The 25,261-nt window shown below is 40.4% G+C and overlaps 2 long non-coding RNA genes, 1 other non-coding gene and 1 pseudogene across 3 annotated transcripts; 1 reads left to right on the top strand and 3 right to left on the bottom strand.

Annotated features, from left to right (window-relative positions):
- The first annotated feature begins 2,018 nt into the window (after positions 1-2,018).
- On the top strand, positions 2,019-5,366 carry LOC119719736 (annotated as a pseudogene).
- Positions 5,367-6,848: 1,482 nt separating this feature from the next.
- LOC119719519 lies at positions 6,849-12,333 on the bottom strand. Its single transcript, XR_005269970.1, has 3 exons — positions 12,248-12,333; positions 8,681-8,745; positions 6,849-6,940 (listed from the first exon to the last, which is right to left on the bottom strand). It is a non-coding gene; the product is annotated as an uncharacterized LOC119719519 (long non-coding RNA).
- Trnai-aau lies at positions 10,981-11,053 on the bottom strand. Its single transcript has one exon. It is a non-coding gene; the product is annotated as a tRNA-Ile (tRNA).
- An 8,252-nt stretch (positions 12,334-20,585) lies between the features above and the next one.
- Positions 20,586-23,389, bottom strand: LOC119719518. The gene is made up of 3 exons (XR_005269969.1): positions 23,201-23,389; positions 21,442-21,546; positions 20,586-20,617 (listed from the first exon to the last, which is right to left on the bottom strand). It is a non-coding gene; the product is annotated as an uncharacterized LOC119719518 (long non-coding RNA).
- Between the last annotated feature and the right edge of the window lie 1,872 nt (positions 23,390-25,261).

Below are 25,261 nucleotides of genomic sequence, written 5' to 3'. Positions count from 1 at the left end.
TTATTGAAGTTATGCTGTATAGCTAGGAACCTATCTAGGACAAGGAAGTCCAGTAGAGATCACCTTATGTCAAAATTTAAGAGACTTTAGGTGGACCAATGTTTCTTTTAGTTTATTGGTCAAAGGGACTGACCAAACTTAAGGCGGGGCTGTGTAACGAAACATTGGACATAGTGCCAGTCTAGGGTACTGGTGCCCGCGTCGGTGGTCTCCGCGCTGCTACTGTCTATGCACGCGCTGCCCGCGGGTATAAAAGTGTGCGTCACTCGCGCGCCCGATACTCACTCACTTACTCTGTCAGTCACAAGCTGAGTCACAAGCAGAAGCGCATGACACGAGTTATTTCTTGGGTGAGTCGTCAGCCAGTTTCATGCAGGTCTGACAGCGCTGCGATTGATTATCCGCTAGCGAGTTAATCCAGAAGAGGGACCCACCGGACGGGCTGCCTTTACATCACTAGTTGGTGAGTTTACTGGCCAGGAAGAGTTAGAATAAGCAGCCAACATTGTGTCCACGTTAGAGTTAGCGATAGACGCCTATATAGGAGTCGCCTGTCAAGGCGCACACAATAAAACACCATTGTTACGTTATATAAAGAGGACTGTGACTGTGACATTGTCTCCTGTGAGTTATTGGGCCTAAATCGAGTGATTGAGTGCGAGTATCTCTGGTCCACTGCAATGCCTGGGGGTATACTTCCTCCAAACGAAGTAACGTCCCGGGTTTCCCGGTAATCGCTCATCGGGAAAGCCTAATCCTGTCAGCGTCCGTCCGGGGGCATCTCCCGGCTGGAGGCAGGGACGAAGGGTCGGCGGACCGTTACAATATGTTTTAAATTTATAATTTTTTTTGTTTTAATTAATAGAAGTTAGCTGATTCTTAGCTGCATTCTTTGAATTTGAAAGCCCCATCTTCCACTTTTTAAATCACATTATTTCAAACTTCCCCACACTGACTGAAAATCCTGGCAAGACCGCTGTTTGTTTTACCTAAACGGTTACACAGAACCTAAATTGGGTCTATGATCATATCCTTGCCTGAATGTCAAGTTTTTGTATATTGAATGTAAACCTACAAAATATAACACTGGATGGCAAGTTTCATGTATTTTTTTAATGTGAGGAATTAATTGTATCGGATTGAAAATAAATCCCTGCATAATTATTTCCTTCTTTTTGTGTATAAATTAAAGTTAGAGACAATTTGTTATGAATAAAATCAATGATATCCTGATTCAAAAAAACTGTATTATTGGGTCCACCATCAATACGGAACCCCTGGCCAATTTGTTTTTCAATGCACATATTTAGTTTGCATTAATGTGAGGAATTCATTGACTTGCTTGCCAACCCCACTGACTTGCTTGTCAGTTTTGACGTCGTCTCACTCTTCACTAATGTCCCCACAGGTGAGGTCTGCAAACTACCTGAGGAAAGACTTGAACATGATACTACTCTTGGTGAACGCACAGACCTGTCCCCCGACCAAATTCATGATCTGTTACTAACATGTATTTCTTCCAGTTGTTTTCAGTGGCAAGGCAAGTTGTACGAGCAAATGGCTGGGACCTCCATGGGATCTCCTTTATCCCCGGTCCTAGTCGACATCTTCATGGAGGAGTTCGAGTCTTCCTCCCTCCTCACAGCAGATCTTCGGCCAAGTCTGTGGCTACGCTACGTTGATGACACCTTCGTAGTCTGGCCCATGCATGGCCCAGACACACTCCAGGACTTCCTCCAGTACCTCAACCAGCAACACACCAGCATCATGCTTCTCCATGGAACAGGAACAAAATTTTTGGCTGAAAACCTTCTACAGCACATAGCCAGACCATCAGAGGAAACATATCGACGTGCACCATGGACTGAATTCACGCTGCAGAGAACATCTTTTGGTGCATTGTCGTACTCTGATGCCCTCAAGAAACCGATTGGAGCTAGTCAAGATGTTTTGACGGTTTTCCGGCCATCCAACCAGTACTACCCTCAAAACGATGTCAGGCCCATCCACTACCAACCATGACCCAAGCTGGCCTAATCCGAGACCCACAACGCCCATCATCAACTCCGAGACTAAAAATGGAACCGATACCTGGAGAAGGTCGGAGAACTACTCAACCCACAGAGCAATCAAAGTGCATGTGGTTTTTCATTTGCCCACCTCAATGTAAAAAGTATTATGAATAAATTCAACCATTTTAAGATATTAATGTCTACAAATCCATTTGATATCATCTGTTTAAATAAAACATTTTGTGACTCCTCAATATCCGATGAAGAGATTAAACTCCCCGAATACTGTATTGTCAGAAGAGATAGAAACCGTCATGGGGGTGGGGTAGCAATGTACATCCGAAATAATATAACTTTCATCCGCCGTGATGACCTAGAAACAGATGATGTGGAATGTTTGTGGGTTGAACTCAAATGTAAGCAAAGGCAGCCTGTGCTTATAAGTTCTATTTACAGGCCACCTTCAAGTTCTGTTGAGTTCATAGATAAACTAAGTGGTATTATAGATAGAGCCTCATGTGAATGTAAAGAAATTATTGTAACTGGCGACTTTAAGTGTGATATTGATGATGGTACTTACTCAGACCCTGTAACTTCTTGCTTTAATATGTTTCAAATGACGCAACTTATTCATGAACCTACCCGCGTCACTGAATTTACTGAAACAATCATTGATCAAATTTTTAGCTCACATCCTGAACTTGTAAATGAAACAGTGTCCTACCTGTCCTGATTAGTGATCATTATCTTGTTTACGGTCTTCATAATTGGAAACCTCCCAACAAAGAAGGCCGTTCAATTAACTTCAGGTGTTTTAAAGATATCGACAATGACGCTTTTCAAGAGGACCTCCTTAATGCCCCATGGGAACATGTCCTTAATTGTCATGATGTAAATGAAGCATGGTCCATGTGGCACTCTTTGTTTATGAGTACACCAACATGCACCAATGAAATCAAAACGTATTCGTGGTGCATCATTGCCTTGGCTCGATGGGGAAACTCTAAAACTTATGCGACAGCGAGATCGTGCAAATAATGTTAAGCTTTGCTGTAACTGGCATACAATCATATGGAATAATTTGCATGTGCAGTTGAGAACCATGACTTCTCTAACCTCATTCAAATCTGAACTACGTAAAACGTTCAGTCAGTAATAATATTTCTACAAATAATTATGTGTGTATTTGTCGATGTCTTTGATTTTACAAATCTATATGCTGATCTACAGAGTTAACAGAGTTAACAAACTTGGTTGCCAAAATAATAAGGAGATAATAAGGAGCCCGATGGGACTTTCCCCATGTTTTCTCCAAAAAGGGTTTTTCGCGGGGTTTTCGCCCCTCCCATAATCAGCAAATATAGTTACAGCAATATTGTTTTTTCTTGATGTTACAAGATAGATCCAAAGTTTTTGTGTTATGCCTCAAGCTTTGCTGTAACTGGTACAATCAATGAATCCACCTTATAGTAAAGCCTTCGTGCACACTGTACATTTAGTTATAATACATGTACATGTAGATTTAAAATATATTGTATTTACAATATTTGCTGAACAACTATGCGTTTATCAAATAATGTTTTATCCCATTGTATTGAATTGTATTGTATTTGTAATGTATTGTATACATGTTGGTAGTTATTATTTATTGTATGCAGGGCCCCAATGGAAACCAGTTTTAAACTGTTTGGGCATACCCTGGGTAAATAAATGTAATAAATAAGATGGTACCATACCATTCCTGGACGTCAAGATCTCCAGGAATCCGGATGGCACCCTGGGACACAGCATCTACAGGAAACTAACCCACACCGACCGCTATCTCCACCAGCGGTCGTTTCATCACCCTAGCATCAAGTCATCGGTCATCCGGACCCTAGTACAGAGAGCCTTCGACGTCTGCGACCAAGACAACCTCAAGCACGAACTCATGCACATCCAGGCATCACTACAACAGAACGGTTACAAACCCAACCGCATCAAGATCAGCAAACCTGACCAATGGGTCTCCTCTACCCAAGGTCCTTCCAATGTATCTCCTCAGTCACTCTTCCTTACAGAGGTCCAGCTTCTCATCATCTGCAACGCATCCTCCGACAAGCCGGCGTCAAGGTGTACCACTCATCTGGTAACATGCTCCAAGGCACCCTCCACACTCACAAGGACAAGCAGGACTCCTCTTCCAAGCCCGGAGTCTACCGCATTCCATGTAAATGCGGCAAAGTCTACATCGGGAAAACTAGTCGGAAAACTTCCCACTAGGCTCAAGGAACACAGAGCACATGGACGGCGAGGGGATTTTAACAAATCGGCCATTGTCAAACATTCCCATATCAATGATCACAAAGTTGATTGGGATGCAGCTGAACTCATCGCCCCGATCCAGTTCTGGCATCCAAGACAAATACGACAAGCCATCGAGATCTGCAAGCACAACACAGTTCCGCAAGACATCGGGTTTCACCTCAAAGACATCTGGCTCCCACTCCTCCAGACTGATGGGTCTCCTATACCATAGGTACTCTGCTATCACCTAAGACTAATGGATTTCCTATACCCTAGGTCCTCTGCTATCAGTAAGACTGATGGGTCTCCTATACCATAGGTACTCTGCTATTACCTAAGACTAATGGGTTGCATATACCCTAGGTCCTCTGCTATCAGTAAGACTAATGGGTCTCCTATACCCTACATGTAGGTCCTCCCTCTACTGAGACTGCAACCCTACTGTTCCAGCAATCAGTGGGCACACACAGCTTGCTCAAGGCTCCCAGCTACTTGGAATCCACACAGGATGCAACTTCACACTTCATCGATTTCGCTTTTGCTACTATTTACTTTCTTAGAGTTTAGGTACTCTCCTGAAGACGGTCAGAGCATACTGACCGGAACGTCGAGTTTATACCTCTGGTTTTTTCAAAACCATTCTCTTAATTGAGAAATTATTCGCAAATGGTGTATCCGCAAACCTTTCATTCATTAGTATCTCCACCATGCAAAGCCTCAAATCTTACTTAGGAATTCATTGAATTGAATCCGACCTGAACACATTATTTTTTTTCAAAGTAGACAGGTGATTCTGATGTTGAATAAAATAAAAAATCAGTGCCAACTTCCAATTCTAAATTTTAAGGTGTTTTATTATTGAGCTGTTTTGCTGTGTGAATGCATGAAGAATAAATGCATGTACATGTAGATGAACTTCAACTCTGGGTCAGCCTGCAGTTTTCTTTGGAGTGCATGTATGATCACCCAGGCCAAGTTGGCACTAGCTGGACTTGGAATCAGGAAGTTCTTTGTCTGACAATACATTTCAATTTTCCAGAGACTCACAACATTTACACCAGACTCTGACAGGCTGACATTATTCAAAACAGATTAACCTTGCGCAAACAGTTGTGTTTGGCGCGAAATAATATTCTTATTAATTTAATGGGATGGGGAGGGGGCAAATGTCCCTGTCTACCCTAAAAAAATGATCAAATGACAAAATCCTGGCGACGCCCATGATGTTAAGTGAGTTTCAAACATTGCAAAAGAGCATGCAAATGCAACAACTGAAATGAAAAAAACCCCCAAAAAACACAAAATAACATTATTTCCCTACCTACCAGTACCTATCTGGTGTTTTTTTTTTTAGGCCGTTACCGTAAACACACCATTTATTTTGTTTGGCCTAACATGTATAATTATGAAAAATCTGACTGTCCCAAAAAAAGTTGAAACCTGACGACTTACAAACAAATCCTGGAGTGAGGTGAGGTAGGTGAGGTAGGAGGGGGGGGGGGGGGGAGGGGGGCGAGTTGGGAGGGACGAGGGGGACTTCATGCCCCTCCCTCCTTCATAGATCCCATGCAAATGGTCTAGCTACTAAATGTACTCACCTGTTGCAGCTGAGGGGGCGGGTACCTGTGCCTCCTGTTGCATCGTCGTAGGGACGTCAGTCTGGCAGGCTGCTACAGATTGTGCATCCATTGTACTTTGGATCACCCAGCCACACTCAGACCTCACCCACCTGCAGTGCGTTGATCTTTTCATCATAGCAGTTTGCACTTTTTGGAACGAATCCACAAATGGAAGTCCTGTTTGTCAATGATAAATGAAAAGCTGTAACACACTGGTCTTCATTCCAACTTCAATCTCAGTCTTCAGCATGAAAATGTGTACTTAAAAAGTTTCAGTGTTTAGAAAGCGAGTAACAGTAGTTGTCTCAATGTACCATTTATTTGTTAATAAATATGTGTTTGTCACTCTAATGCTTGGAACTGTCCTCCACAAGTTTGCATGTTATTCAGCTTGCACATAAATAAAACCATACATAATAGGGACATTTTGTTGTGGTCTCGACGAGTCTCAAGGGTAAAACCGGGGAGTTTGGCACCCGAGACCAAGACTGACACCGGCGCTTTCAAGACTGGACCAGCCCATCTGGGACTGAGACTTTAGGGCGAGACTGAAACAAGACCAAGACCAAAAAAAAAAAGTGGTCTCGTGTCACTTATAGCAACTGCACCAGACTAATGCACAGTTCACTGTCATTCAGTGAGATCAGTAAAATGTGACTGCAAAACTTCTTAACCCTAACAATCCCATACAAAACTAGTAAACTGATTACATGCTTTACTTTGGGTTAGGCATACCTGCAGAGTCCAGCAGTTTGGGTGTAGGGTTTGCCATATAGTTTTGGAATTTGCAAGAGTGACATAGGTTCCTAGTAAATCACTCAAGGGGATTAGGGCTAATAGGCTACCCCTGACATTTAATACAATCCATGAAACCAAAAACAAAAGAACCCCAAACAAAAATGAACCATTATTCTGGCAAAACTTACAGTTAAGTTTGTAGCAGGTTGATTCAGAGACGTCCAAGCATTACAGCCCTGTACATGCAGCTGCCGCACCCAACAATCCCATGACCACTTGACGGAACTATATTATGCAAATTAATCCCTCAATAAACCTCCATATATGGCATTGACTCAAACTTTACAAAAGTTGCAAGGTCATGATTCACAAGTGCTTTGACATTCTGTCACATGCAAGCAGTTTGCATCCAATATGAAACAAAACATTGCACTATCCATATTTGTCCTAATAAGTCTGGAGAATATCTTAATAAAAAATAAAGGCTATTGTTTTATCCTGGAAACCCCGCGCATCGATACAAATACATAAATCACATTTGTCCCAGCAGGCCTCCAGAAATTGTGTACATCTGGGTTTTCCCAAAATGTTTTATTGTCAACAGCTAGCCTGGAGACAACAATGGAAAGTTTTGTGTGGTCTGCTGTCATGCAAAGATCTACAAAGTTGACGGGTCAATGGGTGACCTTTCTTTTCAAATGACGTGATTTATGAGTTCACAAGTGCTATTTTTAGCTCAGCATCTATTCAATGCAGCTTAATTCTTTTTTGAGCCTTTAGTCAACACGTAGGTGTATCTTGACCTCAACAGCTTGGTATACAGCAAATGCATATCTAGTGACATATTTGTAATACCCGCATTATGAGGAACTACACTCAACCAAAAAAGAAAGACCTCCCTAATATTTTGTTGTCTAACTCAAAAACTACTGAGCACATCTTGCTCAAATTACAACTAATCAGTATACAAATATTGAGTGGCTCAGCGTGGAATGGGAGGAATATTATCGCAAGGTAAAATCTGGACTTTTCCATTTCACGAGGCGAAGCCGAGTGCAATGGAAAAGTCCAGATTTTACCAAGCGATAATATTCCTCCCATTTCACAATTTAAAGCCACTCCATATTTGTTTTATATAACTGACATATAGATCCTTGTCATTTGATATATCTGAACTTTTATTTCAATACAAACCTAGAGGAAAATGTATTTGTCTCTTCCAAACCACCCCTTCACGAAAATGTTTGAACCCAACGCTGTAGCGCTGGCTCTTTGGAACAATACGCGCTACGCACAACGCTGAACGCGCACACCAGCCTGCATTTGCACACAAATACCGCGTCATGATCCTAACTGTTGAATAGTATTTCCCATTCCCCATGGGCGGATAGTACTTTTTGAGCCGTGGCATGAATGGGAGCAATAACGAATGCCACGTGATGTGAGTTCCACCAATCAAATGACTAGGATCTGTATGTCAGTTATATAATATAGAAATTCCTTAGCAATCCAGCCATACTCTTTGTTTGGCCAAAACAGTGATAATGGGTACACAATTATGCAATTTATGACAAATGCTACCGCACAAACGTTGCACTTTTGTATAGGTGCAAGGTGAGTGTGAACCACAACTTGCACGTATACAAAAGTGTAACTGTTTTCGGTATCATTTGTCATAAATTGCATCATGTCGTACACATTATCACTGTTTTGAGCCAAAAAAAGAGTATGGCTGGATTGCTAAGGAATTTCTTTAGTGATTAGTTGTTATTTGAGTGAGAGGTCAGTAGTTTTTGAGTTAGACCAAAAAGTATTGGAAGGGGGGGGGGACTTTCTTTTTTGGTTAAGTGTATGATATTGATACAATGCAATTCAAAAGTGCTTGAATAAGTATTTGCAAGTAGGCCTACATCCTAAAGCTGGCACTAATGTATTGCCCAATTCTATAAAAGCATCAGGCCTTTTCAATAGCCAATCCGACAGTCCAATTAAATTGTTACAAATATATTGAAAAATAAAACTTACCTAAAGTTCATCTTCAACCTGTCACTAATTCCTGCACAAAACCCTGATGCTTTCACCAAGAAATCCTGCCGCAAATTAAAGACAGACAACAGTTTTAAAACGCAGATTTCAATTCCTCAAGTTGGAGAATCCAGCGGTTGAATAGCAGGAGGTCGTGGGTTCGAGTCCCATTAGCTTGCTTGCCAAGGGTTTTTTGATAGAATTCTTTAAGTCACTAGCAGTTTTTTTGTTTCTTTAATGGGTAATTTCTTTACGCCGTCTCGATTCTTCATAAGAATAACTACGCAAATCGTAAACAAACAAGAAATTAAGGGGAGCCGATGGTGTAGGCTCATAATTTCTTAACCCTAAAAGGGCCTGGTTATTTTGACCATCTCTCAGCCAGGGGGGCGGATTCCCCCCCCCCCCCCCAAGATCTCGGCCATCGAGTGACGAAAAATTTTGAAACTCGGTACATGCATGGAGCAACTCTTCATGGTTTTGGAATTATCGCTAATTAATTATTCATATGTATGAATGGTAATTCTGGTCTGTGTACACGACGTATATGGGAAAATTCAGTTTTCACGGTACATAGCGCCGGAAAATTTTTTCGCTGCGCGACAACCCCTGTTCCGATTTTTATATTTTTAGTGTCAAAAGATGCGTAAGGCTCGAGGCTAAAAAGTCATAAGAGCTCGGGTCATGAAATTTTTGTTTTTAAGGCTATCGCGGAAAAAGTCGGGGGGGGGGGGGCGTGGATGCCCCTCCACCCCCAGCCCTTTTAGGGTTAAAGCGATTTGGCATTCTGGAGTCTGGACTAATTGAGAAAGATTGAGGACAACGGGCCTTTCATGAATTGTGTCTTTTGGTTTCCTGCTCAGTGCCAGGTTTCACGAAATTAGGAAGGCTCCTTACGAATAATATACAAATATGGACTGCCTGGAATATGGACTGCCTGGAAACTAGCCTCCCGAGGTGATCCATGAAGCATTCTATTTTTCCCGAGGCTCCATGGATCACCGAGGGAGGACAGTTTTACTTCACCACGAGATAAAGCAGTCATTTTTTGTTTTATAACACCTCTCCCACAGATTATGCTTGATTTTAGGTGATAACTGATTAATTTAATCTGAATATAATAAAAATTAACTTCGATTTGAATACAAAATTAGTTGAAAATTAACGTCAGTAACTGATTTTGTGTGTCTTGTTTATCAAACATAACACACTTTTCTGGATGTCATCTTTGGTGCTTAGGTAGGTCTAGGTCTACTCTATCTACCATGGTAATAACTAATAACAGTTATTAAACCTTTTCAGTAAGGTAATTACAGTCGAAGGAAACTCAAAAGTACATCAAAAATGTAACGTGAGTAACCCTGAAATTGTTCCTATGCAATTTTGCACACAGTGCGTATAGTACTTTGGTTACTCAAGTATAGTAAGGTACTTTGGTTGCTATGGGTAGGCCTACAGTACTTTTGGCCGGCACTGAAAGATAGCAAAAATATAAAGTAACATGTGACTCGCTTTCGGCCAATCAAGACACAGAATCTGTGGGAGAGGTGTTATAAACTAAGATATTAGGGTTCAATGACTGCAAACAGGTCTAGTTGTTCACTATAGCAAGCCTAAAATGTCATTTGGGTGATTTTTGTCTACCAGGAAAGATTAAAGATTGAAGTTTAATATTGTAGTAATACTAGTTACATGTACACTGTTACTTGCCAGTGAAGATTTCATAGCGAATTCGGAATGTACTTTGCAGCCAATAGGGTCCATTGATTTACTGAATTACTCGATGTCAAAGTGATCAATATCGTTGATATCATTTATTTAAAATCATTTCGAGTTAATCGACAGTGATTGAAAAAATATGTGTGTCTGCCAGGTATGTTCGTCCCTTCCACTTAGTTTGTGCGCATGCGCCAAAATCTCGGCTAATTCCAGTGACTGTCGTGCGCAAGTGCATTGGCATGAACATACGAACTGCATGAGCGAGCGTGGATGGACCGCTGAAAAAAGTTTTGTGTTGACAAAGACAAAGCAGGATCTGTTTTTGTGGATGGACCACTTCAAAAAGCTTTGTGTTGACAAAGACAAAGCAGGATCTGTTTTCATCCAAAATAAAAATACAAATGAGGTCCCTTGGAATGACAAGAAGGTTAATTGACTAATTGGCATGGCTCAAGAGCATAGTTTAAGCAAATATGTAAATTCCATTCAACTATTTAAAAATCGTTTTTTGAAAAACAAAGATACAAAGATAAACTGACTAGGGGAATTATAACAATTTTTGAAAAGTTGGACAAAGAAACTGACTTGAGTGTGGCTTGAACCCACGACCTCCGAATAATTATTCCGGTGCTCTACCAACTGAGCTATCCAGCCCTATGTTGGCGGTGCCCCAATTTGTCAACATCTTTGTTCAAGGGACGCTAGTCAGAAGCCATAAACCGGTCGTAGCCAGGGACCACATCCAAAGTCATGAAACAGACCCAGGAATGGTTATCCGGATGTTGCAGGTTTAAACCCTGCTCAAGTCAATTTCTTTGTTCAACTTTTCAAAAGTATAGCATAAAAGAAAAAAAAAGTGTTCTTCCTAATAATTGTAATTTCCATCATACGAAAAGTAAGCAAATGTCCCAACAATGACTGACATCCCTAGTGCAAGAATGTGGTCCAAAGCGACATTTACTGAGTTCAGCTGAGTTGAGTTGAGCATGTGTAGCTTGTGAAGAGATCACGTGCAGTGCATCGCAAAATGTGTGCGTGTGACATTACGTCTCTCGCTGAGCCACGTGTGTTAAGTAATTTGGTGTACGTAAAATATACGTGTCATCACTTTTCGTAATATTGATGACTAGGAAGTAGGCCAATAGAAAAAAATTCCTCTATTCAGATCACTTGCTGTTTCAAATGAGAGCAGGCAGGCCAGGATTTGTAACTTGCATGTATATAGACAAAGTCAGAAAAGACAAACCCAGAAAAGTGAGATCAAGCTTTGTGAATGATCACACATAAACCTGTTTTCTAAAGATGTTTTCGTGACCTTTTCATGATGTAAAGATTTGACTTTATGTTCAGTGCTGTAAACTGCTCCTACTTCTTCCAGCATTGGCTATTATCTTTACAGTGGCAGGAACCATACATCCTGCATGTACTTTCACCTAGGCAAAGGAAAGCTTGCAAGTCTCGTCAAAAAACTGAGTTTCAAGTAAACAAACCTTTCATTTGAAGTAAACAAACCAATCTTTTTTTTGTGGTGGAAGAGCTGCTGAGAAGCATGTTCGTTGAAACAATTTGTCCACTTAAAAAATACTTCATAAAGGAATTTTTTCAGAAGCACCTGATCCGCGATTGCATGGTAAGAAATTGCAACGTATTTTGCAAATATTCGATATATTAAACATAATCGATATTGAAGATATACCGGTATGTATCAATAAATCAAAATTTCCGATACCATACAACCCTGGGAGTCAACTTATTCAGAACAATTAAATCCATTTCACTCACACATTGTACTTCAAATTCATTACTTCAAATAATGCCGTGTCTTTCTCGAGCATTGATGGTACTCACCATGTAACGATGTATTGCAAGTGTTCGTTTCGCAGGGTGACCTTTGTTTGACCTCCAACTGGACCTCCAGGTATGTCACATGCTGGAACGATAAAACCAACAAATCCACAGGAAAATTAGATAAGAGATTCCAGTAGAAATGAACAAAAGATACGGAAATGTTTCCATTGTGAATTATCGTACAGCTTATCAAACAAGAAAGATAATGTTGGTCCTCACTTTTCACACTTTTGTTCATTTGCAAACCAACTATGCCCCAACTTGGTCGTCAGACCAAGCTTATGTTGGGACTGTCCCAACTTGAGCCAAACTAGATCACTGAAGTTGCAATGGGCAGGCCTAACTTGGGTTGGGCACTGCTACTCATATATGGATGTTAGAGGGCGCGCATTTACCAACGAGCGTACGTGATGAGCACATCCACGGCCATGTGCTGCAAAGTGTCATCAGACAAACCGAGTCATTTTCTACAAGGCTACCCTGGAAGTTGCTACAAAAAGACGACATGTTTGATCTGCCTCTGATGAGCTCCCAGGCCCGGCCTGAGCAAGTGCCCTTGGTCCTCCCGTCTGAATGGTATAGGACCAAGCACCCTAGCCCTGTCCCACCAAACTTTACTTTTATCATGATCGTTTAGATGGGAATAAGGTTCCTGCCCAAGTTGGGCCCCTCCCAACTGATCACCCATGTTGATGAGACAGTCCCAGCATGTGTTTGGACCGATCACCAAGTTGGAATGTTTAACACGTATCAGTTGGCTAAGCAAACTGATGTGGCTATTGTAAATGCTATTGAAGATCAAAACGCCCTTTATTACTTTCATAACCTTCATTTGTTCCTAACAATTTACACAATTTATTTTGATCATGTAATTTTTTTTCAAAGTTCTCCCAGCAATTCAAAAGTCATGCATGGATAATGCGATTATCAAGTGACAGTTGTTGAGATTTGTTCATGTCTTCTCAAAGTAAAACATTCTGGATGTGCTTCTATGCAAACATACATTGTGCCAAGTTGTCCTTTCAGTCAAAATCAATCAAGTGACTGTTTTCAACAGTTAAGAGGTCCCAGCCTACATAAAGCAGGATTGACTCGCTGGGACTGTTTACGTAACTTGATACAGCTATGCCTTGACTGTAGGTGATTGATAAGCCAGCTGTGCCTACTTCCTGCCTGTTTATGCTGTTGACTGGATTTGACAAGTCAGAGTGCTTGCTTGAAATATGATCTGAATATTATTGACTAGCAACGCATGTAAAACGCATGGCATACATGTAGGAAGATAAAACAGTATGTCTGGATGTGCTCTGGATGTAGGAAGATAAAACAGTATGTCTGGATGTGCTCTTTATACCCGAAACTGTTCCAAGAGGGTTTTCACATACACCATTTATAGAACAATGGAACTCATCAGTGGTGCATGCATGATCACAGGAATGCATCCAAGATGACAATTTTGAAGCTAACTGCTCCTAGTTCATGATAAACCAAAAGTCATCAGGCCAAACAAAAAATAAGTCGGTCTCTGATCAGCGCGCGCGTCGATTTTAATCATGCGAGTCGATCTTTTTTTTTCCCAAAATGTTCCGCGGTAGCTCCAACAGCGCCCTCTATTTCCGCACCTCCTCAAGTTTTTTTTACCAAAGAGCACCAAGGAATGGGAAATTGCACCAAGGCAAATGATCGAAAGCACCAAGGCAAATTATGGAGGACACCAATGTACATGAGGACACCAAAAAAGCAAAATAGTACCCCACCTTGTCTGTACAATCCAAGCTTGAAGAAAAAAAAAAGCGAAAACAAAAAAGCCGCGTGGCTGCGTCAATTCCGGAACTTTGGTCTGACCAGAGACCAAATTTTTTTTGGGGGGGGGCCTAAAATACCTGAGACAGTTCACCCTTTCCTAGGCTACAGACCTTCTTTACAAGGAAACCACTTTTGATCGTTTCCTGAATGTATTTTAATCAATTGTACATTGTGGAATGGAATGGTGAAAGACTATCACTTTCAATTGTTTTTTTGTTTAAATGTGGCTTTTAACATTAGGACCTGTTTAATCACAAATTTTAAATTATTCATCGGAGCAGACTAATAATTTGTGATTTACTTTAAGTCATTGCTTTCATTTCTGTTCGCAAGTTAAAAACATGAGGATTTGACCTCACTTTCAATTTAATATGGCCGACTCATGAATAAAGCCTATTGGTCGAGAAATGTCATGTGGGTGGTTTAAGCTACTGACAACACATCAGTTAACACAATTCCTGTGTTCTGCACCACATCACCTAGTATGCGCAACGTGCACGTCAATTTCCATAGGAGATTCTGAGCACTGCATGGACAAGGCAAGTACACAGACATGGCCAGGGGGGTGTTTATCTAAACACGAAGTAATTTGCTGAACAAAATAGTTGGACATTTGTGAATTTTTGAATTCTTATGACTCTTTGACCAAAAGTTATGAATGGGAATAAATAATGTGCTTGGCAGGTATGAAACAAGTATGTTTAAAACCAGCCATGGGCCTGGTGGAGAATAATGGCCCGAGTCGATTGGCAACCAGGTCCCTAGCTGGTTTTAAACACACCGGTACTCGTTTAAAACCGGCTAAGCACATATTTATTCCCTTAATAATGGTTATTAAGTTCAATCTTTGTTCATATTTTCCCTTTGTTTGTTGGTGACTTTTTGGGGGGGGGGGGGGCACCCTCAAAATAAATATTGGAAAGATACCTACAATGAAGGTACCGGTACTTTTTTTCAACCATTTCGGTCCAACATGTAAAAGTCAAAAAGAAAGTGCAGAAACAAAACAAGATTGTTGAAGGCAATGAACTATGACCCATCTTCATTGAAGTAGCGCTGTGAATTTACAGATAATACGGTAATCGGGTTTCAGATAAACACATGGGCTGGATTGTGTTTGATTGAATATCCGTAAAAAAAGGACAGGGATGATGGTGGGTTTGAACCATTCAATTCTGAGCAAACCAGAAAGTCACACACTATACACTCTTCCTCACATACTCATCTTAAGGTAAAATGCAATACAACAGAATGTGACTGACACAAAATGATCACACCAGAAACAATTGTGAGATACTAACATCATGTATTTTAATATGGAACCTGAATGCAATCCATATGTCTACTCCATCAGGCTATTACTGGGCAAGTCCAAGAATTCACACACGTTACGTCCCAGCAAAGATGAACCATCTAATATAAAGCAATTAGATCAGTGGTTTAAAAGTGGGTCTATTAATGTGTGATTACAGATATATGCATGAAGAAAAAATTAAAAACTTTGTGAATACACAGAAAAAGTCAGCATTGTCAGCCATTGCAAAATACAGACAGTGAATTTGATATTACAATCTATGAATATCCAAATATGGCACAATATTCTTTGGTTTTAAATAATTATGAAAACAAGCTTACAATGCATATAGTCAGCTGCCCTTTGTCTTTTATTTGAAATAAAAATTCTTTTTGTATTTCAATTAGTACTTTTGATTTTCAATGAATATGATCCCAAAAACATTTGCTAAGGTAACACCCCCTCCCACCCCCCGGTGTCAATGCTGTGTCAAATCAGTTATTCCTTCATCTTTTTGCAGTTTTGAAAACTAATCTTCCCACCCACCACTGTACCAACGTTTAGAGAAAATATAAACAAAATTTAACACACACTTTCTTTAAAAACTATGTAATTTAACATTTTCATGCCTTTGCTCCAAGGTTAACAGAAAATATAAACAAAATATAACTTACACTTTCTTTTAAAAACTGTTTAATTTAGCATTTTACCGGTCTATCATTGAGAGCATCCTCTTTTCATCAAACATTGTTTGGTTTGGCCAAGTGATCTCTACAAGCTACACTCTGTTGTGCGATCAGCAGAGAAGATCATAGGTGCCAGCTTGCCATCACTGGAATCCATTAACAATGACAGAATGTGAAAACGTACCACAAACCTGTATACATGTATAATAAATGGCTAGTTCCATCCAGCAACCGATTATTTTACATTTCTTCCATCCAACCGCCGTCTTAAGACTTTTTATGGCACTAAGTGTTTCACAAAAAATGTTATCCTTCTCAATTCATGTATATTAATGGGTCTTAGTACCGGTATGTTTGTTTTTATCTGTGTGCACTTTTTTATTCATTTTTTTACTGCGTATTTAGTAATCAGTAAAAATTATACCTATGTGAAATGTTTTTAACTTTTTGCATTGACTGCATAAAAGACTTATCTTATGTTACAAAAAAGTCACTAATTTGTGGGAGGAAAATCCCAAAACTACTCCGGGTAACACTTAATTGTTTGACCTTTTTCTTTAAGTACAATTAAGCCACTTGGCTTAAAAGTCTCAAAAATATAATTTTATTTACAACACTTGCATGTATTTTCCATCTTAGATTGGAACGATAACAGAAGTTCTCATTGTTTAAACGTGATACATCAATACAACTGTTGTCAGGACAACAAGTCTCAACTTCGAAATGGACCAAACCACCCATACAGCCTCAGAAATCAACAAATACCATATATCCACTGGGTTTTCAAATTAGTGATGTTTCCATGCACACACGTAAAGATTTGAGGTCTGCAGTCATTTTTTGTTGCCACTTCAAAAGTTTCCAGATGTGGAATCTCCACTTATTGAACATGAGATTGTGGTAAACCAGGGATCTTTATTTGCATTAACTGTTGTTTTAAGAAATAGTTTAAGTCAGAAAATAGACTTGGAATTGTAGATTTGTGCCAGATTCGCCCCGTCCATTGTTAGCATGAATTTACAGTTCCTTGTCCATTCTCATTGACCCAATCAGCAAATCATACACACTCTAAAAAGTCTGGGGTCAAATTCAACCCAAATCTGGGTCAGATTTGACTGGACACTTTTCCGGGTCAACATAATGCTTCTCTTGAGTCACCTTTCTGGCCATTTGACCAAGAAATATGTCATTTTGACCCAGAAGAGTGTGAGGTTCAATCTGACCCAGATGCATGGTTATATCTGACCCAGGGCTTTAAAAGTGTCAGTTTGACTTTGATGACAAACTACGGTGTTATATGTACAGTAGAGGGTGAACAGCTAATTGTCTTAAACGCAGTGCAACGCTAATGATGATCTGAATCGAGAATGTGTTATATGATGTTCATGTTTCAATAGACCTAAGACCTAATGATGTAATGGCTTTGTTTACATATATGCGCTTTCCTATGGGAGCGAAGTCGGGACGCCAGACGAAGTAGGAACGGTCTACCACATAGGAAAGTGCACATATAAACAAAGCCATTACATCATTAGGTCTCAAGCCTATTTGCAAATAGGCATCCTGGAATGACACATTTTTAATTATCTGTTTTGTTTTGTTTAATGGTTATTTTTGGATTTTGCACAAGTATCCGATTTCAGGGTATTATTGTTTTATGTAGATGTTGAACAGCTAATTGTCTTACATGCTGTGCGACCCTACTGATGATCTAAATTGAGAATGTATTACAATGTTTTGCCTTTGAGAATGGTCCTGCTTAGGATTGAAACATTAGACCCTCTAATTTCGTTGATTTTCTTGTAAAAGTTCATTTCCTTTTATTGAGAATGTTATAATTTTCATTTTGTTATACCTTGTGCAAATACCTACTGTAGCTTAAGAGAGGATGTCGACGTCGATGTATAACCCTAAGTGATGGGAAGAGGGACTTTAACTTATCCCATCCATCCAATGTCTCATTGCTATGTAGCTTCAACTGAGTCAGTCTTGGCATGTTACCTACAGCCGAGGCAATGGGTGGAATGTCTGACCGTGTCAAATTGCAAGCGTGCAGGCTCAGCTTATTTAAGTGCTTCATTTTGGGCAATTCCTTGGCCCACAATGCAGCACATTCACCCAATGACTCATTGACACCAAGATTCAAGTCAGTCAGTCTGGGCATGTTACCTACAGCCGAGGCAATGTGTGGAATGTCTGACTGTGTCAAATCACAATCGCTCAGGTCCAGCTTATTTAAGTGCATCATTTTGGGCAATTCCTTGGCCCACAATGCAGCACATTCACCCAATGACTCATTGACACCAAGATTCAAGTCAGTCAGTCTGGGCACGTTACCTACAGCCGAGGCAATGTGTGGAATGTCTGACTGTGTCAAATCGCAATCGCTCAGGTCCAGCTTATTTAAGTGCATCATTTTGGGCAATTCCTTGGCCCACAATGCAGCACATTCACCCAATGACTCATTGACACCAAGATTCAAGTCAGTCAGTCTGGGCACGTTACCTACAGCCGAGGCAATGTGTGGAATGTCTGACTGTGTCAAATCGCAATTGCCCAGGTCCAGCTTATTTAAGCGCCTCATTTTGGGCAATTCCTTGGCCCACAAGTCAGCGGATCCGCCCAGTGTCCCGTTGCAGTCAAGCATCAAGTCAGTCAGTTTGTGCATGTCATGTACAGCCGAGGCAATGTGTTCAATGTCTGTGCTCTGAAGTTTGCAAATCCTTAATTCAAGTTTCTCAAGGCTTGTCAAGTGTTTGATATGAGGGGCCCATTCTACAGCTCTACCTCCCAATGTATTGCAATCATCTATTGTAAGCGTGGTCAAGACATGGTTGCATTTCAGTGATGTCAGGATTTTTTCAAGATCACCCTTCACTAAAGGACACCCACGGAGCACCAGCTCCCTGAGGTTTTCCATGTAACCCAGGGCAAGGGCTAAAGCACTGACCAAAGACACGCCATAAACATAAAAGTATGTAATACATGCCAGTTGTGCTGTCTGGCTGTCTGACCTACTGATGATTTCAAGGAGGTGTACGAAACGGCGGATATCAGTATTGCTAAGCACAGTGATACGTGATGAGATAAGTGAATCACTTGGGAGACACCGTGGGACCTTTTTGGATCGACTTTCAAAAAAACACTGTCTACTAATGGCTTGTATAACAGCTGAATCGTACATGCCCCCAGACCTAGATTTCTCATTGAACTTACGAGCAAGCAATTTTACGATGTCAGACATGCACTTTTCATTGTCACCACAACAAAAACGTAAAAGGAAATCATTTGAAACAACACCCTCAACTGTCTGACATAGTTGCCTTAAATGGTTTTGAAATTCTCCAAATGGAACAAATTTGTACACCGTACGCTTTACAAATCCTGGGTTCAACATATGTACACTTTGCAAATATTTCGCAGCACAGTATTCCTGAATAGTCTTGTGCATGAATTGTATGTTGTTGTGGCATCTGAGGTTTTTGATAACTCTCTGCTGGGTTAGGATGCCCGCTTTCAGTGCCAGGTCCAGCGCATTTGGTTCGAACTCATCTTTTTGAAATGAGAAATTCTGGTCGGCACTTATGAATCCACTCAGTGCAGTTTTTCCTATAGCAATCACTGTTTTTGATGCATCTTCGGAGCTGCATCCTTTTCTTGTGAACATGTAATCAACTGCCTCAGTGAAGAGGCGTGAAGTTGTATCAGGGAGTTGTTTATTCTCCCTCCACAACAAACACATGAGAAGGAGTAACATTGGATTCGTGGAGAAATCGAGCAGCGTGTTGGATTTTTCAATGTTTTGGATCAGTGCACTGCCGCTATCAGGATCTTCGTAAAAGAATTTCCGAATGTATTCATTAACATCTTCCTTGGTAAACCCCAGAACCTCTACGTGTGTGCAAGGATTTTGGACAAGTGATTTTGACATCAGTGTCTCAAGATGAGAGGGGCGAGTTGATACCAACACAAAACAATCCCTGTATTCTGTTCTACTAAGCGCTTTTAGGGTAGACCCGAATGAGGCTGCATCAAGCGTTTTGGTCTTCATTTCATCAAACCCATCCAAAAGAATCAAGACCTTATTTGAGTTGTCCTGAATGAATTTATCAAGTTCAACTTTGGCTACTCCAGATGTTTTGCCTAGAAGTTGATCAAAAATGGCATCAACAAGATCAGATTTTTGCAACAGGGCACACATCTTTAACAGAAAGACAAGCTCGAATCTTTTCAGGATTTCACATGCCTCATCAGCCCAGTCATATGCAATCTTGTCAAAAATGGTTGACTTCCCGACACCACCAATGCCAAATAAAATAGCACGATTGAACTCAGTCTCAGGCCAATCTTTCAATATTTTCTCATACTCTGTGGAATATACAGTTTCCTCAGAGTATTCTTCTTCTACAGTACCTTTCTTTGTTCTAACCCGCAATTTAGTGTAAATGCCAACCATAGGTCTTTGATCATCAGGAGCCCCAGGGTTCAACTGAACATAGCTACCCGTTGTCTTGTAACATGTCCTCAAAATGTCCCTGGTCTTGTTACCGACTTGGTCTGGTCTCTGACTCTGTGGAGGTACTCCTGTTGAGGTCAAACAAGCAATATGTACATGTTATAGTAAGCAGGAGGTCATGGGTTAGAGTCACACACGAGTGATTTTCTCATTATCACTCGGGAAAAAATCGAGTAAACAGTATTTGTAAAATATGTTGGTGGAGGGCACAACCCCATATTGAATGTACATGTATTACTTCTGTTAAAACGTTGTTTCTGAAACGATTAAATAGTATTCCTCTCCGGAGGCAAACATGTCAAAGAAATAGACTTGGGATTTACAGTTCGTTAGTAAAGCAGTGTACCAATTTTTCCAAAAGCAAAAACAAACAAAAAAGAAAGTTTTGGCTCTTGTACTTCTGTTGGGCACAAACTTGTCTGATTGGTTTATAGTACTTTCACATTTTTTTTACACCCAACCCAAAATAGATTCACACAAAAACTGGTAACTGCAGGTGTAGGCCTCAAAAAAGAGTGATTTCATTATTCCATTCATTCAAATATAAATGCAAAATTAATGTGCAACTTCAATAAAGCTACCGGCATATTCACCTTTTTTCCTCCAAATGTGACACACACAATAGGGGGTGCCATTTGGCGTGGGTACAAAAAGAACAACTACACGACTTTACCCACTATAAATAGCGCCCTCCTAATGTGCTCACCATTATATCCTATTACAAACTGGTTTATAGTTACAGCGAAGAAATTGTGATTCTCTCATATTACCAGCAATCCGCCCTTTGTGTCCATGACTTTGTAGTATATTACCTCCCCCACCCATCCCCCAAAAAATACATTAACATCTGATCTAAGACATCAAGTAGTGTAACGAACAAGATCATATTTACCTTGTCCATAAGTGAAGTTAACTGTACTTGCACCAACAATGGTAGGGCAGTGGTTACCGCTGACTGTGCCAATCTTTCTGATGGCTCCAGCTTGTTGTGGGGAATCTAATATCAGAAGAATTCAAACATCCTTTAAAAGGATATTGACAAACTATTCATGTACTTGATTACATCTCTAGTTGTCGTCCGTGCTTTGAAAGCTGTGACTCCCGGTAGAGCAGATCATTTGTCCTATGTGCATTTGTTTCTTTTGAAGCAAGAAAAGTCCTCAAAATCTAAAGACAGGTGCTTAACAACTAACCTGATAAACTTTCAGCCCAGTGAATGTTGCATATTCCGAGAAAACAATTTTCCAGGATCTCAATTTCAAATCAAAAGTTGCAGAGTCTGTTTTGAATTGAAATTGCAGTTGATTGCAGCCGATTGCAGCCGATTGCAGCGATGCAACCAACAAATCATAGCAACTGCGCTCGCATGTGCATCGTGTCAACGCTCACGCGCAACAATTCACGGATTCACCCAATTATAAACCAACTACTAACGGAAATTTCCAAAAATGTGTCACTTGACTCATCTTTGGAGATGACTTTCTTTTGTTTTCTTGAAAATGACAGAATTTAACGGGAAGGTGGGTTCCATTACTATCTCTAAACCAAGTAAGCTTTTTAATAATAACTAACTCAGTTACTTTTTGGATAGCTGCAAATGATCTTCTCTAACTTTAATTAAACCATTGCTATGACGTCACACTATTGTTAAAAGTGTGGATTCGGATCTATGAATCTCTTACACTGGTCACAAAGTGTGGATTCGGAACGACGAATCTTCAGTAAAGTGTGGATTCGGAATTACAAATCCACACTTTGAACATGTCGGACAATTGTTCTCCATAATGAGCATGAATAGGACCGTTTGCGTGAAAATTTGCTTTCCGAAAATTACCAATGCATCTTCACTGTCAGATTTTCCGCCGTCACTGCAAAATCTACTTTTAGTCAGAAAGAAATCTTGTACGGGTGTGTCGATACACATGCTAAACAGGCTAAAAAAACAATGTTGCAACCTGACGCCACTTCCGCGCTTGTGTACAACGTCTATGGAGAGTCATTTTAAGTATTTCCTAACAATTTTGGAAGCATTTATCAGTCCCAGATTCATGTCTTATCATCATTTTTGCAACGAATGGCCTTCATTAAGATGATATATGAAGAAAAAAGTGGCGTCAGGTTGCAGCATTCTTTCCAATACTTCTGTTGACGCAATGGTTTAAGTCGAAGAATACACTTGCAAGTGTGGATTCTTAATTTACGAATTCACTCGGCGCTTCGCGCCTCGTGAATTCTTAAATTACGAATCCACACTTTCTCGTGTATTCTCCTTAACTGAATATATAACTATGAGAAATCTGATCCTCCAAACTTGAAACCTGATGACTTCCAAAAACATTTTGGGGTGAGGTGGGTGGGTGGGTGGGTGAGTGAGTTGAGTGGGGAGGGGGAGTTATTGCCCCTCCCTCCCTCATTGGCCCCATGCAAATAGTGTGATGAAACAGAGTACATATGTATAGGTGGACTGGTGGACTGATTTTAAGTCTAGCCACCAAACCATCAAGCCAGCCCGCGTGTTATAGGGCGTGACACTGTGAGCAGCCAATCAGCATGCGCGTCCTGCATGTGCGATGGGCTGATCGGCATTCCTGGCTATAAACGAGTAGGAAAGGGGAGTTTAATGCCCCTCCCTTCATCATAAATGTACTCACCTGTTGCAGCTGAGGGGGTGGGTACCTGTGCCTCCTGTTGCATCATGGTAGGGACATCAGTCTGGCAGGCTGCTTCAGATTGTGCAGCCATGGTACTTTGGATCACCCAGCCACAAATGGAAGTCCTGTTTGTCGATGAAAAATGAAAAGCTGTAACACACTGGTCTTCATTCCAGCTTCAATCTCATTCTTCAGCATAAAAACTTGTACTCACAATGTCGTTTATGTTTGGAATAAAGACTATAGGTTTGTATGTAATTCAACTTGCACATGAATAAAGCCATGCGTACAATGTAGATGGTACATTTTGTGGTCTTGATGGGTCACGAGGGTAAAATCTGCAACTTTGGCATCTGAGATTGAGACCAGCCAACCTTGTCCCCAGGGTGTCAAGCACTACACGCCCACCACTACCTGCTCTCTCACCCTGGTATTGGATCATTTGCATGTGCAAAATTTTTGAACACGTATGCAAATGAGGAATAGCCTGGTGCCCGCCTGTACGTTACATTTGCGTTTGTTTTTGTATGCGGTGTCTGGGGTAAAAACAGACTCAATTCGTCGCATGCAGTGCGAGCATGGCGTGAGTAACGAAAACACGATTTTACTTTAATTAAACTGTAGCGATCATAACTAGACAACATGCAGTATCACGTCATATTAATATTAACAAATTGGAAAGGAAATGAATATTTTCGTGAATGCGTGGACGAATGATCTCGAAAAACACGTACTGCACATTGTGAATAACAACACCAAGTACACGACATAAATCCATTTCTAGCCAATTGTGATATCGAATCAAGATACATGTACAAGAAGAAAGTTTCCTATCCAGGGCTTACTATTGGAAACGAGGTTGGAAATAAAGTAAGCACTGGGGACAAGATTGGAGACCAGCACTTTCAAGACTGGGACCAGCCCGTTCGAGACCAAGACTCTGATAGGATGAGACCGAGACTGAGAAAAAGTGGTCTTGAGTCACTGGTAGAAACTGCGCCAGACTAATGCACAGTTGACCGTCAGTCAGTGAGAGAGGTAAAATGCGACAGTGAAGCCTCTTAATTATAGGTTACCCTGATGTTTAGCATATTCCATGAAACAAAAAATCAAACATCAAAAACGAAACTGAACCATCGCTGTGGCAAAACTTACTGGTAAGTTTGAAGCGGGTTGATTCAGAGACATCCAAGACCACACTAAAGCACTGCAGCTGCTAAGCCCACCGATCTCATGACCACTTGACGGAACTACATTATGCAAATTAATCTCTTGATAAGTGTCCATATATTGCACTGACTCAAACCTTACAAGTTAATGATTCACAGATGACATTGATATTCTGCCACATGCAAGCAGGTTGCACCCAATGAAACAAAACATACACTTTCAATATTTGTATCTTGTCCTAATAAGTCTTTTTTTGTTCTAAATATATCTTAGAACAGCAATAAAAGGCTGTTTTTAATCCTGGCAAATCGCGTATCGATATTGTATGAACTACATACATCCCAGTAGGCCTACAGAAATACATCTGGGTTTTCCCAAATTGTTTGAAGTCAACACAGAAGTCCACGCTGAAGTGTTTTGTTTGGTCTGCTGTCATGGAAAGATCTACAAAGCTGACGAGTCAATGGGTGACTTTTCTTATCAAAAGACATGATTTCAGAAGTGTTATTTTAAGCTCAGCATCTATTCAATGCAAATCAATTCATCTTTGAGCCTTTAGTCAACACGTGTATAGGCCTGCATAGCTTGGAATGATATGAACAATTAAACATGTGATACAGCAAATATATCTAGTGACATATTGTAATATTGGCATTAAGAAAAATTATAATAAAATGCAACTAAAAACTGCTGGAATCATTATTTGGATGTAGGCCTACTACTAAAACTGGCACTATAATGTTTGGACCAACTCTACACAGGCATCGAGCCTTTCACTTATTAGGAACCATTTTAATTCAATAGCCAATCTGACAGTCCAATTAAATTGGACATTACAAATATATTTAAAAAAAGAAACTTACCTAAAGTTCATCTTCATCCTGTCACTTC

Source organism: Patiria miniata, unplaced genomic scaffold (assembly GCF_015706575.1).
Source record: "Patiria miniata isolate m_02_andy unplaced genomic scaffold, ASM1570657v1 HiC_scaffold_8, whole genome shotgun sequence".
Taxonomy (NCBI): Eukaryota; Metazoa; Echinodermata; class Asteroidea; order Valvatida; family Asterinidae; genus Patiria; species Patiria miniata.
This window is presented reverse-complemented; position numbering and strand designations above follow the sequence as displayed.